Consider the following 15606-nt stretch of genomic DNA (forward strand, 5'->3'; position numbering starts at 1 on the left):
CGTCTCGGACAGGGGTGTGCAATTTACTTCTCGTTTTTGGAGAGCCTTTTGCAAATCCCTCGACATTACCTTGGATTTTACCTCTTCTTATCATCCCCAATCCAATGGCCAGACTGAGAGAGTTAATCAGGAGTTGGAGGTCTTTCTCCGTACCTTGGTCTCTGCCCATCATGATGATTGGGCATCACTATTACCGTGGGCTGAGTTCTCCCACAATAATCATGTTAACGTCAGTTCTCAGAAAACACCCTTTCTCACTGTTTATGGAAGACATCCTCAGCTTCCTCTTCCTATGACTTGTTCTTCTGACATTCCAGCTTTGGCTACTGTTCAGGAATCATGCAATTCCATGTGGGCTGACGTTCATGATTCCCTCCAGAAGGCTGCCAACAAATTCAAGAGTTTTGCTGACCGTCGCAGGCGTAAGCCACCTTCTCTTCAGCCAGGAGACAAAGTCTGGCTCTCCACCAGGAACATCAAACTCCGGGTTCCTTCCCTCAAATTTGCCCCAAGATTCATTGGTCCATACACCATAATTTCTAAACCAAATCCGGTTTGTTTCAAGCTCCAGATTCCCAAAAGCCTCAAAATCTCTAACTCCTTCCATGTTGCCCTTCTAAAGCTTCTAATCCTCAATAAGTTCTCTCGTCCTCTCTCTACCGTAGTACCGGTCTCTGAGGATGATCAGGAGTACGAGGTTAGCCAAATTTTGGATTCCCGACTCTGTAGAGGCATTCTCCAGTACCTCGTGCACTGGAAAGGTTTTGGTCCTGAGGAGAGGTCGTGGATTTCGGCTTCCGAGGTCTTTGCACCTCGTCTGTTGAGGAAGTTTCATTTGAAGTTCCCCTCTAAACCTGGTCCCAGGCAGGGAAGGGGGAGGCCTCGTAAGAGGGGGGGTACTGTCATGGTTATGCAATAGAGTTCGTCTGCTTACCTGTCTGCATGTATTCATTTCTAGAGACCAGCCGAGCTTCACCTGACTGCTTTTATTTCCTTCCTCTGGCATGGCTCCACCCTAGCTCCTATCAGACAACTCTATATTAACCTGTGCACTGCTAGCTTATCCTGCTGATCAACCTTTGTGTGTTAGCTTCCTGTTTCCTGCCGTGTGCTCCGCTACTGTTTTTCATTACCGACTTGGCGTGTTCTGACTATCCCTGCTTGCCTGTGACCCTGACCTTTTGGCGTGTACCCGACTATTCTTGTCTGCCTGTGTCCCCGACCTTGACTTTGTCCCTCACCATCCCTATCCTCCTGTTGCCTACTGTGGGTGTGAGCTGGGGGACCCTGGGGGTCGGGACCTGGAGCCAGTTGCAGCCAAGTCCATCCTCACCACTCGAGGCTCTGGTGAACACCTGCTGGCTCTTAGACTCCGCGCCCCGGGGAATCTTACGCTCTAACCCCAGTGGGATCTGTCCCCCATCTGCAGCAGTCAGCCATAGGGTCCACAACCTTGCGGTGCACCCCTAACCCTACGGTGTGCATCTGTCACCTGGGCTCTAGGTGACTTGGCAGTCATCTTCTCTCCTCAGAGTCTCTCAATGTCAAAAGATCGGCACTATGGTAGCCACAGCCCCTATGGTGAAGTGGGCACAATGGAAGATGCGCCCCTTTCAGAAAGGGTTCCTCCAACAGTGGGATCCAAGGGCTCGAGATCATCTTGTCCGGATAACCCCTTCCATGCGGGAGAGCCTCCCTTGGTGGTTACAGCGGAAAAATCTCCTTCATTGTCATTCCATAGCACCTGTTTCCTGGGTCACAGTGACAACGGATGCCAGCAGCAGAGGTTGGGGTGCTCTCTGTCTCTCGGAAGTAGCCCAAGGCAGTTGGGATTTCCCTGTCCAGAACGTGGTATCGAACGTGCTGGAACTACGAGCCGCCTTTCAAGCACTGCAAACCTTTCTTCACCTGACATCAGGAGCTTCAGTTCTCCTTTGAATGGACAATACAACAGCTGTATCCTATGTCAAAAGACAGTGGGGTACTCGCAGTCTCTCTTTACTAAGGGAAGTAAGCCCGATTATGTCCTGGGCCCAGTCGAATCTGAGGGATCTGACGGCGGTTTATCTCCCAGGAGTTCAGAATGTCCAGGCAGATTTTCTTTCAAGATTTTCCCTGGACAACAACGAATGGTCTCTCCACAGCGAGGTATTCGATTGAATTCTGTCTCTGGGGATCCTACCGGAAGTGGACCTGTTTGCCTCCCCGTGCAATTTCAAACTGGAGAAATATTACACGAGGTGTCGTTGCCCTCAGGCCTTCGGAGTGGATGCCCTGACGGACCAGTGGAGCCTTTCCCCCGACTCCGATCATTCTCCGAATTCTGGCGAAGCTCAGGTGGGAAGAGGTCGAACTAATAACAGTTCTTCAGTATTGGCCCAACAGGCCATGGTTCCCACTCTTGTTGCAGCTCAGTTATCAGGGTCCAGTTCCTCTGCCCTCCAGACCGGATCTCTTGTCACAGGGAACGACTCTTCACCCATGTCCATCCCAGCTCCATCTGATGGCATGGTTTTTGAGAGGGAAAGGCTGGAAGCATTAGGTTGTCCCAGCACGGCAATCACTACTTTACTGAATGCTAGAAGACCAGGTACCAACAGGGTCTATCAGAGAATTTGGTCAAAATTTGCAGACTATGTGTCCACAACCAATTGTTCGTGTAAAGACCTGAATATAAGGGATGGTGTTGGCTTTCTTCAGACAGGACTGGACTTGTCCTTATCGGTGAGCTCCTTGCGGGTCCGCAATATCTGCCTTTTCAGGTGTCTCCTGGGCTTAGCACCCTCTCACAAAACAGTTCTTCAAGGGAGCAATGAGGCTCAGACCTCAGAGGAAACCAAGGTTTTCTAAGTGGGATCTCCCCTTTGACCTGGATTACTTTTCAGAGAAAGATTTACATCAGGGGGATCAAGTATCTATTAAAGAACTTTCTTGTAAAACTGCCTTCCTTGTAGCCATTACATCAGCTAAGAGGGTTTCGGAAATCAGTTCTCTAGGCTGTAAGGAGCCGTTTCTCACTTTCTTCCCTGATCAAGCAGTTTTGATCCCTATGTTAGGGTCAAATCCGAAGATGTCATCCATTTTTCATAAAAAAATAAGGAGATTGTGCTTCCAATCTTTCAGGCCTCTGAAGATTCTGGTATTCATCCCTTGGACTTTGGGGACGTTTTGAAACAATATTTGAAAGCCACAGCTCCTTTCTGGAAATCTGACCATCTGTTCATCCTTTTCTATAGAAAGAATAAGGGTTACGTGCTTCTTCCCGAACTATTGCAGCTTGGATCATTCAGGCCATCCAAGGGGCTTATAAGTCTAGGGGTTTGGCTCCTCCAGAAGCGGTGACAGCTCATTCTACTAGGAGCGTTTCTACATCTTGGGCGGCTGCCAGTCACGTTTCTCCAGAAGTGATTTGTAAAGCGGCTTCTTGGTCGTCAATCAATACATTTATGACGCACTATTGTGTAGAACCAGCGTCCTTGTCTTCTGTTAATTTTGGTTTGAATGTCTTATCTGTTGATGGTGCCAATTAAACCTTTTTCTCTTTATCCAACAATTGCCCACCTGGGTGTGTATGGCTAGTTATTTCCCATACGTAGGCTGCCATGGAGTCTGTCAGGAAAATGGAAAATTTATATCAAATACTTACCGTAATTTTCCTTTCCTGATGGACTCCATGGCAGCAGGAGTTCCCTCCCGTTTGCTGGAGTAGGCTACGTTACGGAACGTGGTCTCTGGCTAGAAGCAAATATTTATGGGAGTGGGGTCCTATGAGGTATGAGAGGCGGGATTAACCCATACGTAGGCTGCCATGGAGTCTATCAGGAAAGGAAAATTACGGTAAGTATTTGATATAAATTTTCCATTGTACCAAACTCACCAATAGAAATGTGACCTGTTGAACATTTATGCTGAAGGACAATCCTCTAATTCAGTGGTTTAGCTCAACAATGAAGGTTTATGTCAAAGCCAGAGAAAGATTCGAATTTTATGGCATGCTTCCCTCCTATACATTAGACAGCTTCTGTCCCTACCTGCAAATGCTGCAACCTTGGTAGGCTTTGTTCCTAGACATTTATAATTATCACTTGTATGGGGGGAACAAGGGGATGCATGATAGGAATCCTGTTGATGCTTATTATGAATGGATGATGATCAGTTGGACCGACAATATATATATATATATATATATATATATAAATATGTTTAATGGCGGGAGGGAAGGTCTTCCCTGGTTTGGTCCCTCACTCGGCACAGCATGATCCCGCGAGGGGTGTCGAGTGACCCAGGGGCTGCTGGGGCTCTTCCTCGGCCCCGCTGGCAGGGATTTTCAGCTGGCACCACTGGATTTCGCCCTACATTAGACAGTACTCTTACAGTATCAAGGTAATCCCCTTGTGGGGTTAGATCTGCTATGTAATCTTTTGTCTAATTCACGTCTCCTTTTTTTTTTTTTTTTTTGTTACCATGGAGCAGCCTTGACCTGGTATCTCGGCAGAAGCTCCCTTGACAGAGTACTGGCTAAGGTAGTTTCACTGGTCCTCATGTAGCCTTTGGTGGGTAGATCCAATACAATTTTTCATAAGGTTGTTTTTAATAATCGTTCTAATATGCATTGTACAAGTGCTGTATTAAGTCGTCTGTTGGTCATGTGGGCCTTTGTCTTGTTCCTTTTGCTGTGTTTCGAAAATAAAATATTTTGAAAGTAAAAATATGTTTCATAAGACATTCAAATAGGGCTTAGACCATTTACCACCTGCGCTGGTGGCAGAATGATAAGTCTTTTGGATCTTTGAAGCTAAACTTCCCCAAGTGTTTCTACAGTCCCCGAATATCTAGTTGTAAAGTTGTGGATTTTTCCCACCCCCATGATTTTAAAGTTGCCCCACCCCAGCTTCCTCCTCACTGGCTGTGATTGAAAGCAACATGAGCCAATGTGGAGGGAGAGAGCGAGGAGAGCTGCTGCTCCCATGCACATAGCTGGATTGAGATGGGGCTCGGGGAAGTGTTAGGGGGGGGTCTGGGTGAGATGCTGCACACAGAAGGTTTTTACCTTAATGCGGGAAGGTAAAAAAAACTTCAGCCTTTACAACCACTGTGCAACCACTTTGAGTGCAGCCACTGAAGTACACTTCATGGCTTTTTAGCAACCTTTGTTTAAAAGTAAAGTTGAAAAACTCAAACAGAAAGTTACCCTATCCAGATGGCGTAGTCCCTGAGCCTGTCTCCACTCAGACTCATCACATTATTTCAAACCAACCGTTCAACTTGGGCTGTACAGTAAGGTGACCAGATTTTTAAAATGAAATCCGGGGACATATTTTTTTTTACTAGCAATTGTGACAATCAGCAACTCTCTGCCCGCCCACCTCACAGCCTGTCAAGTCTTACTCTTCGGCCCCGGGTACTACTGGGTGGGGAGTGGAGGAAGATCACTCCACCAGGGAAGGCAATTAGATAAGCAGGCAGGCGGCTGGCTGGGACTTGAGTTAAGGCAGAGGAACATGTGAGTGGAGCTTAATGGGCATGCACCTGAAACTGAAAAATATTCCGTCCGCTCTGACCAGTAGGGATGGCCGAACGGTTCGCCCGGCGGTCGTTTCGCGGCTAATTTCAGCTGTTCGCGGTCCGCCCGTTCGGCGGACTATTTCCGCTGTTCGCCCGGCGGACTTACGTGTTTACTGTGTAAAAGAACTTTGACCTATGATGACACATCCATCATGGGGTACAGGACAGCCAATTGAGACATTACAGCACATGGACACTTGGACATTCCCCCTAACTTATAAATAGACCCGATCCGGCGGCCATTTTACATTCTTTCTTCTGTCATATAGGGAGAGGTTGCTGTGTGGAGCAGGGAGAGACTGCAGTGACCCAAATTGCTAGCTATTAGGTCCACAAAAGTTATTTTAAGGACTGGTATGGTATAGGTGTTAGGTTTAGTTCAGGATATAGGTTTGAGGCACTGCTATTCAAGTCATTGTTGCTGCAACCTGTCTTTTGTCAGTGTAGAGAGAGGGACAGGATGCTGTGTGCAGCAGGGACAGTCAGTTTAATCATTAGCTGTTACTATTAGGTCCACAAAAGTCCTTTTCAGGACTGGTATGGTAAAGTAGTACAGGATATAGTTTTGAGTGCTATTCAAGTTCTTGTTGCAGGAGCCTGTGTTTTGTCAGTTTAAATAGGGACAGGCAGGAAGCTGTGTGTAGCAGTGAGGGACAGTCAGTTTAATCAGTAGCTGTTACTATTAGGTCCACAAAGGTTCTTTTCAGGACTGGTATGGTAATAGGCTTGTACACGTATAATATTCTTTCTTCCAAATATAGAAAGAATATTATACTTGACTGCTGCCCTTCTGCTGCAGTAGTCCTTTATCAGTATAGGGACTGAGGTACAGTCTGCTAATCACAACCTACTAGTCCCACAAAGGTCCTTATAAGGACTTGGTAAGGTATAGCGTACTACAGTACATAGGGTTGAGTGAGGTACAGTCTGCTATTCTTTAAGGATTGGTATAGGTCCACAATATATAGGGTTGAGGTGCACTACTGCTGACTGCTGCCCTATTCTGCAGCAGTCCTTTATCAGTATAGGGACTGAGGTACAGTCTGCTAATCACAACCTACTAGTTCCACAAAGGTCCTTATAAGGACTGGTAAGATATAGTGTACTACAGTACATAGGGTTGAGTGAGGTACAGTCTGCTATTCCTTAAGGACTGGTATAGGTCCACAATATATAGGGTTGAGGTGCACTACTGCTGACTGCTGCCCTATTCTGCAGCAGTCCTTTATCAGTATAGGGACTGAGGTACAGTCTGCTAATCACAACCTACTAGTTCCACAAAGGTCCTTATAAGGACTGGTAAGGTATAGTGTACTACAGTACATAGAGTTGAGTGAGGTACAGTCTGCTAATCCTTAAGGACTGGTATAGGTCCACAATATATAGGGTTGAGGTGCACTACTGCTGACTGCTGCCCTATTCTGCAGCATTCTTTTATCAGTATAGGGACTGAGGTACAGTCTGCTAATCACAACCTACTAGTTCCACAAAGGTCCTTACAAGGACTGGTAAGGTATAGTGTACTACAGTACATAGGGTTGAGTGAGGTACAGTCTGCTAATCCTTAAGGACTGGTATAGGTCCACAATATATAGGGTTGAGGTGCACTACTGCTGACTGCTGCCCTATTCTGCAGCAGTCCTTTATCAGTATAGGGACTGAGAGTTTTGTCACAGGGTCATTTAAAAAATGACAGGCAGAGGAAGAGGCAGGCCCTTCCGCAGGGATGGTAGGGGTAGGGAAGGAGCAACAGGCTTGAGCCAAAGTGGGAAGTTGCAGAAGGTGCGTTCAATTACTTTAAAGGACACACCAGACTTGGTTGAGTGGCTCACTCAGTCTTACTCTTCTGCACCCTCCTCATCCTTTCGATCTGCACCACTCTCTGCTATGTGCACCCCCAAAGACACTACCACCAACAACACCACCACCACCACATACCTTCCGCTTGAGTCACAGGAATTATTTTCTGATCCATATCAAGACATTTCTAATACGCAGCCACTCTTGGCATTGGATCAGGAAGAGGAGGTAGCAAGAACCGCCACTCAGCAGTCTGACGACAGTACCCAGATCAGCCCAAGGAGGAGGGTGGTCCCCGGTGTTGCTGCCTACTCCAAGATCTCTACTTATAGCGGTGGGGAAGGTGACGTCGATGAAGACGTGTCTAGTGATATCACGTGGGTGCCCACAAGAGAGGAAGAGGAGGGGAGTTCAGAGGGAGATATGGACTAGCAGATAGGAAGGAGAAGCAGGAATAACTTACATTGCACAGGAGGGACAAAGCAGACTGCTAATGTATCAGGAGCGAGTCATCGACCATTTAAGGTCACATCTGGCGCTCCCAGCACGCCGGCACATGGCTCCGCAGTGTGGGCTTTTTTTAACGTGTCCGCTGCTAACAATAGTGTTGCCATCTGCAATCTTTGCAGTCAACGCATTCGTCGCGGTAAGCCCAACACTCACCTAGGGACGACCGCCTTAAGAAGGCACATGAGCAGCCACCGAGCCCAGTGGGAGCAACGGAACACACAAAGCCACACTCCAGGCTCGCACCGTTCAGCCTCGTCTTCTACTTCTCCTTCTCCTCTCTCCTCACAATTGTCCTCCACTCCACCTTCCATCATGCCAAGCTCACGTTTTTCTGCAAAAAGGCAGGCTTCCGTGGGCCTAATGTTCGAGCTTAAAAAATGATGATGCCGGATAACCCTCTTGCCCAACGGTTGACGGCTGGCTTGTCAGAACTCATAGCCCGCCAACTACTGCCATATAAACTGGTGGACTCGGGGGCCTTTCAAAAATTTATGGCCATTGGAACACCACAATGGAAGGTCCCAGGAAGGAAGTATTTCTCACAGAAGGGCATCCCAGAGCTATATGGCCATGTTCAGCGGCAAGTGAATGTATCTCTGGCACACAGTGTCGGTGCCAAGATACATCTGACCACAGACATGTGGTCTAGCAAACACGGGCAGGGAAGGTATATCACTTTTACTGCCCACTGGGTGAACCTTCTGACGGCCGTCAGGCATTTAACACGTGGCACCCGTGTAGATTTGGTTTTACCGCCACAGATTGCATGCAGGCCTGGCTCTTCTTCTTCTCCTCCTCCTCCTCCTACTCCATCCTCCTCCCTCTCCTCCTCGGCTGACTCCTCCTCGGCTGACTCCTCCTTTTCCGCTGCTAGCGTCTCTTCCGCTGCACTGCCCAAGCTCTTCAGAACCTATTCGACATGCCAGGTGAGACGTTGCCATGCCGTGCTGTGTCTGTTGTGCCTGGAAGCCAAGAGCCACACTGGCCCGGCACTCCTTTCAGCTTTGCGTTCACAGGCAGATCAGTGGCTAACACCGCTCAATTTGACAGTAGGTAAAGTGGTGTGTGACAACGGTGCCAATCTGCTTAGCACATTGAAACAGGGCAAAATCACGCACGTGCCATGAATGGCACACGTCTTAAACTTGGTCGTGCAGCGATTCGTTGTCAAATACCCTGGGGTCCAGGACATCTTGCGGCAGGCAAGGAAAATCTCGGCCCATTTCAGAAGATCTTACACGGCCATGGCTCGCCTTGCTGACATTCAGCGGTGACACAATCTGCCGGTCAGACGTCTTATTTGCGATTGCCCGACACGATGGAACTCAACCTTCTATATGCTTGATAGGCTGCTCCAGCAGAAACGTGCAGTTAACGTCTACCTGTATGAACTCTGCGGCAGAACAGGTTCTGGGGAGCTGGGTTTTTTTTCACCGCGCCAGTGGCTGCTCATGCGCGATGCATGCAGACTTCTGCGGCCATTTGAGGAGATCACCAAACTGGTCAGTCGCAGCCATGGTGCCATCAGTGACATGGTACCTTATGCCTTCTTTATGGAGTGTGCATTGTGGCGTGTCATTGATCAAGCTGTGGAGGAGCAGGAGCGGGAAGATGAGGAAGTCGCAATGCTGGATGAATTCCCAGGGGGAGGGGCTACTCTATCTGAGACAAGTGAACAACAGGAGTCTGAAGAGGAGTCAGAGGAGGATGGTGCCGGGGCGGATGAGGAGGAGCAAGAAGAGCACGCTTTAAACCTTTCTGGGATCCCTGTTGCTGTGCGTGGATAAGGAGAGGAGAATGAAGAGGACGACATTATCCTGGATGATGAGCAGGAGCCAGGCCACCACACCGCTTCCAGTTTAGTGCAAATGGGAGCTCCAGTGTTTTAATAGGGACCCCCGTATAAAAAGCATAAGGGTCAAGGACCAGTACTGGGTGGCAACGTACTTAGACCCCCGGTACAAACACAAAATGGCGGAAATGTTACCGCCGTCACAGAGGGCTGTCAGAATGGAGGACTTCCAGGCCTTGCTTCGAGAAATGCTGCATTCTGCTTTTGCGTGCGCTGGCAGAGGAGCAATTCCCACTCCAAGAGAAGGAGTCGCGGGTACCAATCCAACAACGCCTGCAAGAAGAGGCCGGTTTGAAGATGTGTTGGTGACTTCTGATATGAGGTCATTCTTTCAGCCGACCCATCGACAGGTGTCATCCGGATCCAGCATCAGGGAACGCCTAGACCGTCAGGTGTCCGACTACATCGGGTTAATGGCCGATGTGGACGCTCTGAGGAGTGATGAACCCCTGGACTACTGGGTGGGCAGGCTTGACCTCTGGCTAGAGCTTGCCCAATTTGCAATGGAACTGTTGGCTTGCCCCTCGTCCAGTGTCCTATCTGAAAGGACGTTCAGCGCAGCAGGGGGGGCGTGACCGATAACACTGTTGTGAGCTAGGCGAGTACGCTTAACTACCTCACATTTCTATAAATGAATGAGGCATGGATCTCGGAGGAATTCAACACATGTAACCAGTAGACCATGTATATGTCTATAAACGATTTTTTTATTCGAGCACACAGACCTTCTTTCTTCATTTGGCTCACTTCCTTGTCCAAAAAAAGCACACCGTACTATATGCCCATACCCTCCTGTTTGAAGAGGTTGAGCGGTGTCATATTTCTACTGGGGCTGCTTATTATGAGGGGCTCCCACCATCCCTGTGCTGTGCTGACTTCCTCCAGGGGCTGCTTATTATGAGGGGCTCCCACCATACCTGTGCTGTGCTGACTTCCTCCTGGGGCTGTACCTCTGCTGTGCATATTATGAGGGGCTCCCACCATCCATGTGCTATGCTCATTATGAGGGGCTCCCACCATCCCTGTGCTGTGCTGACTTCCTCCTGGGGCTGCTTATTATGAGGGGCTCCCACCATCCCTGTGCTATGCTGACATCCTCCTGGGGCTGCTTATTATGAGGGGCTCCCACCATCCCTGTGCTGTGCTGACTTCCTCCTGGGGCTGTACCTCTGCTGTGCATATTATGAGGGGCTCCCACCATCCCTGTGCTATGCTCATTATGAGAGGCTCCCACCATCCCTGTGCTATGCTGACTTCCTCTTGGGGCTGCTTACGGTACAGGTGTCAGTGCTCTCTATCACGGTGCTGGTGTCAGTGCTGTATATCACGGTGCTGGTGTCAGTGCTTTATGTCAGGCTGCTGATGTCAGTGCTCTCTATCACGGTGCTGGTGTCAGATCACTCTATCATGGTGCAGGTGTCATTACTGTATGTCACGCTGCTGATGTCAGTGCTCTCTTTCACAGTGCTGGTGTCAGTGCTGTACTGTGAAAATCAAACAGATGGTGTTGCGCTACCTGAACTAGATATAAATATAAATATAGAGAGCCTAGTACTGGAAAAATTAAAATCTAACTATAAATCAACTAGCCTATCTAAAATAAAAATTAAGGTGTCTTGTGCTAGTGTATTCTAAAACTTGAATTCCAGAAATCATGTGTTTATATATCAACATAAGTAACTGAGCAAAAGGAAAAAATATTCCATAAAGTGCAAATGTTAAAACGTGCAATTCATAATGCATGAAAAAATGATAAAATACAGTCTATAGTGAAATTAAATAAAGTGCCAGTGATAGTTAATTCCGTAATCTTCTTAAACATAAAAAAGTTATTAAATATATATATAAGACAGTCTATATAAAAGCTGAAATAGGTGCTCAGTGACTTGTTCAGTGCTTCTCAAAAAGAAAAACAGGTGCCAGCAATCGTGTTGTAATTTCTGTGTCTCCAGTATACACGGCACACTAGGTGAAATGGCCCCTTACCTTACTGCTGTAAGGTAAACAGCAAATCAAGCAGCAAAAACAAGGGTCCAGGGATTCTATCCCAATTCCTAGCAGGTGGATATTGGTCCCCTCAGGTAGGTATTTTTCCTCTCAGATAGTTTCCATATAGATCTTTGGCTTCAGTATAGCTCCCAGAGGTCTCATAGGAAAGATAGAGGTACACTCGGATGGTGAAGTACGTTCGTAAAATTTATTGTAACGATATATAAAAAGAGGTACTCACAAACATACGATAAAATACAGCATTAAAAACGGACGAGCAATCCGCTCGTGTATGCGAACGTCACTTCCGGTATCCTCGTCAGTGCTGTACTGTATATCACGGTGCTGGTGTCAGTGCTTTATGTCACGCTGCTGATGTCAGTGCTCTCTATCACGGTGCTGGTGTCAGATCACTCTATCACGGTGCAGGTGTCATTGCTGTATGTCACGCTGCTGATGTCAGTGCTCTCTTTCACAGTGCTGGTGTCAGTGCTGTATATCACGGTGCTGGTGTCAGTGCTTTATGTCATGCTGCTGATGTCAGTGCTCTCTATCACGGTGCTGGTGTCAGATCACTCTATCACGGTGCAGGTGTCATTGCTGTATGTCACACTGCTGATGTCAGTGCTCTCTATCACGGTGCTGGTGTCAGATGACTCTATCACGGTGCAGGTGTCATTGCTGTATGTCACGCTGCTGGTGATCATCTCCTGCACCCTCTTCTTTGCCTACCCTGACCTTCCCTCTCCTCCATTGCCTTCATGCGCTCCACAGTCCTGAATTGTCACAATTTCACTATAAAAAAAGAATGTTTGTAGTTGTCGATCCCAGATTCACCTCATACATGTGTTATGTCATTGGCCATGTGGTGGGACTATGTTTGCACAGCTAGTAATTATTTTGTGGCTGCAAATTTGACCTGTAGGTTTGCAAAGTTTGCCTCCCATTGAAGTCAATGGGGCCCACCGCGAACGTTATGGTTCGCGAACTATCAGCCGCGTTCGCGGTCCGTGTTCGCGAAACGTCCCGTCGGAAGTTCGTCCATCACTACTGACCAGCACATGATCATCAGAAAGGGTCACGGATAATGGAAAAAAATACACCCTCCTAAGCTAGTAGGAGCCACAGAGCGGGGTGTGTAATTCAGATTTTTATTTTTTTTATTCTGTGCTGACTGTCTTTGTAATTGCCCCAGTCCCTGTTTAAATACAACCCGGGGACAAAACTGGGGACAGACTTGGTCCAGTGACAGTGTCCTCAATCCGAGGACTGTCCCCGGATACCATGGATGTCTGGTCACCCTACTGTACAGGCTCCCTCCTAATTACAAAAAATGTCATAGGTGAGGGCCTAATCCAATCAAATCACCTCTCCGTGAAGCCAGATAAGACACTCACCCACCTCTCGTAGCAGCTTTTCTTTAAGGAAAAGAGCCCTGAACCATAGACATCCCCTTGACTAAAAGGACTGTGCACATGCAACCAAAATGCAAATGCGTCATTATTGTACATTTTCTTGATGAATGCATAGCAGTCTCTGATTAAATGAAGAAGGGAAGTAGGGCAGTGATGTCATTCTCTCCACCTTGTCCAATCAGGGTATGCTCCATATTAATTGAGAAAATGCAAAACATTCTCCCAATAAACCTAATTCCTCAATAAACAAAATTATGATTATACTGACAAAACTGCTAAGTATCAGGTGAGAGCTGTGAGAGATGCCAAATCTTCCACACACATATGCAGCTTCAGAAACAAAGACATAGGGTGTTATTTATGAAAAGCAAATCCACTTTGCACTTTCAAGTGCAGTTGCTGTAGATCTGAGGGGGACATGCAAGGAAAATAAAAAACAGCATTTTAGCTTGCACATGATTGGATGATAAAATCCGCAGAGCTTTGCCTCATTTCAGATCTTCCCTTCAGATTTACAACAACTGCACTTCCAAGTGCACTTTCAGTGGAAAGTGGATTTGCCTTTCATAAATAACCCCTAGTGTTTTGTCTTTGTTTACCAGTATTATTTTGCCCTATAACCTGCTTCCTCAACATAAACTCAGCTCACTTCCTAAACTCATATGGTGGGATCAAAGACACATATGCTCTTAAAATTCTATCATAAATGCAACCTGCCAACATTAAGTGAGGAGGAAGCAGCCTGTATAAAGAGATCTGTGTTAGAACAAGAATTTAAATTGACCATCTCACAGATAAAGGTACACAAGAGCCCTGCACAGCCTCACAGCACAAAAAGTTAAATAGTTCCTACTCCAGACACGTAACTCCCTTGATAAACCTCATTAGAGCCTTCCCTTCTTTCCTGAGGAGCACATTACAATCATACCAAAAGCTAACAAAGATCCACAAGTATACCTAAATTACAGACCAATCTCACTTTTAAATGTCAACTTTAACATCCTGACCAAAATGCTAACAAGCTACATTTTGTCTTACATTAATAAATTATGGGACTTGACTGAGTAGGCTTCCTGCAAGGAGGGAAAACAAGACAAAAAAAAGACTTTAAAAATAAAGTTAATAATTTCATGCACTGTGCAGCATCACAGAAAGTTGTGGTCCTTCTATTGATGGACAAGGAGAAGGCATCCGGCATAGTGGCATTAGATTACATGTAGTCTACCCAGGAACGTTCTTGTCCTCCTGAGGCAACCACAGTTGTAGCAGCAGAAACATTGAAGCAAAGCAGAATTTTCTCCACCCTCCAGAGCATGTTATCACTTTTTGTTGTTTGAAGAACTTTTGAGACATCCAAGACATAATGCTTAGATTTACCACATACTGTATTTGTCATTTGTAAACTGAACTGTTACTGTGTTTAATCACTTCCAGTGGTGATATACATTTGCACATCTTTTCAGAACCACATCCATTTATAACATACATGTGTCACATATACAGTATGTGTTTGAAACTTGAGAAGAGCATTACTATAGTTTTTAGTTTTTTTTTACAAAACACTATATATCTCTACTTTGATTTGAGACCTCATTAAACAGATCACGGATGCTGATCTGGCGTTTTTTTCTTTGCCAACTTCCTTCTACATATTTCTAATGTCTCACTTAAGAAATGCAAATCTTCTTTGACCATACACCATACTTCTCCAGCTAAAGTCCTGATACAGCTCCTCTAGAAGCCAACACCACCACCCTCTATCTAGGAATGATACACAAGGTCAACTACATATTGTTGTAAGCAAGTGCAAATGCTGAATAGTGAGATGGTTGCTGCTCCAGCCGGGTGAGAAACAGGTAACCTTGTTTCCTGCACTTTTTGCTGAGCTCTGTCTTTCTCCTTGTGCTGATAATAAAAGAGGGAGGGCTCTGCCCAATCACACACAAACTGCATGGGAAGCAAAGACATGGACAAGCACAGCCGGCAACCTCTGGCTACTTCACAGACCTTACAAACTAATATGCCTAATAAAAACCAGACATTAACAGCGCTTAATATGAATAAACAAGTATTATCCACCAATGTAATATTTCATATAGTGCAGAGGTCAGAAGCCTCATTGGATTACCTTTATATAGACTATCTGACCTTCAGTCCATAATGAATGCCGCTGCCAGACTCATCCACCTTACCAGCCATTTAGTGTCTTCCACCCCCCTCTGCCAATCCCTGCACTGGCTTCCACTCACCCAACTAATAAAATTCAAAGTACTAACAATAATTTACAAAGCCATCCATAACTCTGCTCTTAATTATATCACTAACCTAGTCCCAAAATACCAACCAAGCCACTCTCTTCGGTCATCCCAAGACCTCCTGCTCTCTAGCTCGATTGTCACCTCCTCCCATGCTCGCCTCCAGGATTTCTCCAGAGCTTCTCCCATCCTTTGGAACTCCCTACCCCAATCTGTCCGA

This window comes from Lithobates pipiens, unplaced genomic scaffold (assembly GCF_037356315.1).
Source record: "Lithobates pipiens isolate NorthernLeopardFrog02 unplaced genomic scaffold, aLitPip1_a1.2 Scaffold_27, whole genome shotgun sequence".
NCBI classification, from domain to species: domain Eukaryota; kingdom Metazoa; phylum Chordata; class Amphibia; order Anura; family Ranidae; genus Lithobates; species Lithobates pipiens.